The sequence below is a fragment of the Ammodytes marinus genome (assembly GCF_949987685.1).
Source record: "Ammodytes marinus genome assembly, chromosome: 22".
NCBI lineage: Eukaryota > Metazoa > Chordata > Actinopteri > Uranoscopiformes > Ammodytidae > Ammodytes > Ammodytes marinus.
Window position 1 is genome coordinate 16,642,841 of NC_137226.1, and position 4,026 is coordinate 16,646,866.

Here is a 4,026-nt window from a genome sequence, read left to right on the forward strand (position 1 = left end):
CGTTTGTTTGGTCCGCCCCCGAGTGCGATTGCTGTATTCACACATGTCTGAAAGATGCGCACCAAAGGTGGAAGTGCACCTGAGTTCGTTTCAACCGAACTAAACACGGCATGTGTGAATACACCCTAAGAGAAAAGCAAGTTCTGTTCTTAAAGTAAAAACCCAACTTTCTTTCCCATCACTGGAAGGTTTAAAGTAGAGCTTATAACAACAATTGTTAATTATTGTACACTGTCTTGAAAGACGACACCTCACAAAGTCCTTACAGAAAAACAGACATGTCAGACCCTTTTGGCTTTGTAGTCCTGTATTGTGAGGATTCCCTCTTCCCTGTCAAATCCCTCTGATTACTGTTAATAATACTGTAGCGTTTACGGCCCGACACCGCGGGGGGCTAGCTAGCGGAATGATGAGGACACAGAGTAGCTGACGTTTAACCGGAGAACCGGGCTTTATTGTGCCTAGTGTACAGGCTAACCCCGGGGTTGGAGGAGTGCCCAAAACAACAAAGGGGTGATAGCTAACTGCGATTTCTAGCGGCGTGGCTTGCTAGCTAACTGTGGGTTGTAGGAGCGTGTCTTCTTATCTGCCTTATTTTCCGAACTGGCGCCTACTTGGCTCAACTTCCCACTTCTCAAGCTGTCCCCGCCCCATAACCCAAACTGGCCTATCAGGCTGAACTAGGGCAACTCCTTCCCCCCACAACTCCCCATCAATCCCCCCCATAGTTCTGCTGGGTCGCTACAATACATTGAATATCAACAGCTGTACTCACTGGTTTTTTTCAGAGGCCTCAATTGTTTGTCTGTTGAGAGGGACAGACAGAGAGTTTTTCTCGACTTCAGTGTGCTGTCGCACTCAGTTCCTTTAGGTTTCACTTACTGTAAAAGCATGTGACTGTGAGACACGCCTCTCTTCCCAGTGTAGCTACATCCCTTTAAATGGTAATCCTTTATTATAGGTTACAGTTCAACCACAAGATAAACTGATGCCACTTCACGTACAAATGTACAAAGTATAACCTCCGCTTGAAATGCCACATCCGATTGGACTAGTGGCTTGTGGGTAGACAGCCCAATCACATCACGCAGAAATTCTAAGAGAGCAAGTGAAGAAAACACAAGCAAATGCACAATGAGAGAAGAGCTCTAATGATGGTCATATACTAAGAAACTGGTTAATAAAAGCTGTCATCAGCAATGTAAAGTATTCACTTGTGGGTGTTAAGGTTTAAACTGCAGAAAAACAATTAATCTTTAAGTGTAAATTTAAGCTCAAAATCAATCTGAACAAACTGCAGCTGATGACGAAATTTCGGTCTTACTTTACAATACCGGTATATTAATGAACTGTTAGTTAATGCTAAAGTAAATGCTATTAACGGTTAGTTAATGCATAGTTAATTTACTGTTAATGGTTAGTTAATAATGGTTAATTAATGTTTGATTAGGCATTTTCTTAGTTAAAACATGCTTAGTAAAACATTTATTAAGCTTACTGGTGAGTAAATGCTTAGTTAATGCTTAAAAGCCTTACCTAAGCATTAACTAACAGTTAATTAATGTACCCTTTTTGTAAAGTGTTACTGAAATCTCTGCCGTTCACCAGATCCTGTAGAGAGGATCTCAAGGTCTCTCATGCCCTCTGGTGGCCATGGTGGAGCCCCTCAGCTCATGACCATGAGTGCAGTGGTGGAAGAACAATCCAGAACCTTGACATAAGTAACAGTAGCCACCTTTATGTAAAAGTACTGCATTACAATTTCCTCCATGTAAAATTGTTCGCCGTTCAAAGTGTTAAGCATTTAAAGTTTTTAAAATTAAAAGTACTCAAACAGAATGGCCCCAAGTGTTATATTATTAATATATTGGATTATTATTATTATTACTGATTCATTCACATGTGAGCAGCATTGTAATGTTTTAGTATTTGAAGATATAGCTGAACTCAGCCAAGTAAAAAGCAAAACATTTGCCTTTGAAATATAGTGGAGTACAACATATAATGTAGAATAAAATCAGAATACCTTCCAGTGCTGACAGTGATAATGAAAAGAAAGAAATGGGGAAAAATACACAGAATCATAGAGAGTATAATAAAATTGTAAAAATAGCAGTTGTAAAATCAAAGTGACCCAGTTTTACAGGTAAAAGTTGAATATTTGGCTAATCTTGATAGTTTATATATTTGATTTGATTTCCTAAGTTTAAGTCTTTATATTCTGGTAATTGTTATACATTTCATACATTCTGTATGTTAACATTTTAATCAACATTTTCATGATGGATTATCCTAGTATATTGTAATTTTGGCTCACAGGACGTGCAGACTTCAGCTGTGCTCCAACACAGAATGAGACTGGACAACAAAATATAGTTTACACAATTGTGAATCAGGAGAACAGTTCTTTCATTTTCATACAAATTAAATAAAAACGTAATGTCAAATTGTTTGGAAGGTGAAATTATTTGAAACTCCCAAACCAACGGCACCATTCAAAATGACACACACACACAGGCTCCACTGAGGATCTTGACCCCCCAACGGAGCACCACTGAAAGTAAAGTGAACCTTAGTAGATACTTAGGGATTTTATTCTTGCAGTGTACCAGTGTTAATTTTGGCAGCAAATTCTGATTTAGTCTTAGTCTTAGTCTTTTGAATATCACACCATTTAGTCTTAGTCCTATTCTAGTCATCTAAAATATTTTAGTCTTAGTCTAGTCTAGTCTATATAAGCAGATTTTAGTTTGACTAAATCTACAGCGGACTTCGTCGACTAAGTGTTTTTCTTAATTGAATGGTATTAAGTTTTGAATATGCAATACAGACAGATTTAATGGTTGTAATACAAAACATGTACTATTTCATTAGTAATAATCTCACATAAAATCAGTGTACCTGACTGGATAGGGGGGAGTGGGGGCTTTAAGAGCCTGTGCCCGGGGGTCCATTATCTCATGATGTGTCTATGAACCAACTGGATTCCACAATCTGTTTTCTTTTTGCGGGGAGCATGCACAAGCATTATTTATAAAAATAAATAAATAAAGAAAATATTTTAAAAAAGTGGGGGGCCCCACACTAGGTCTTGAAACGGGCCCCGAGATTGTTAAGGCCGCCCCTGGGCAGCAGCAGCAGCACGCAGTTGAGGTGCTGATAAATTTGAGCAACTGCGCCTTCCTTTAAGCAACACTGCTGCCGCTGTGTGTGTTCGGACTTCTTTTGCATCAACGCCTTTTAGATAATACAATTAGAGGTTTTAATTGAACGCTGTCCATGCGTCGGAGTTGATTGTAACTTAAAAACAGAAACTAACGGACGGAGGCGGCAGTTTCACATGGCTCTGTGTATTCAAACTCGAGACAGAGCCTACTACAAACAGATCGCGGAACTTAGCCGTTCCCCTAGACATCGTTAACGGGCAGGATATCCCTGACTATCATTTTTGTCCATCATACCGCAGAGTTTTTCAGCACAGCAGCTCACTCCACCCGCTCACACCTGCGCGGTCTCCCGTCGATTTTCACCGACACAGGGTTGCATTCGCTGCTTTGCACTGATTGGATTTCTTCCCAACTTGTCCCACAAAAAGAGTAGTTCTGATTGGATCTCTTCTCCATTCGTCCCGCCCTAACAGTTTCGTCTAGTTCCTATTCGTAGACTATAGTGTCAGTTAAATTAGTCTCAGTCTTCGTCATCACATCTGCCTTTTTATTTAGTTTTTATTTAGTTTACGTCCGTGAAAAAGGTTCGTAGACGAATATTTTTCGTCATAGTCTTAGTCTACGAAATTAACACTGCAGTGTACACATTAAGAGTTTACAAGGATTCACTGGTTACTTTCGTGTAGTTCACTCTGCATGCAAGAAAACCTGTAAAAAGCATGTAGATAAGGCTAATTGTTAATTTTTCTGCAGTACTGCGAGACATGCAAATAAAAAATACAAAACCCATCTGAATCTGAACAAACTAATTGAGTCATTGTAGGTCATTGAAGTGACAGTGAGCCCCCTTTCTAATAGT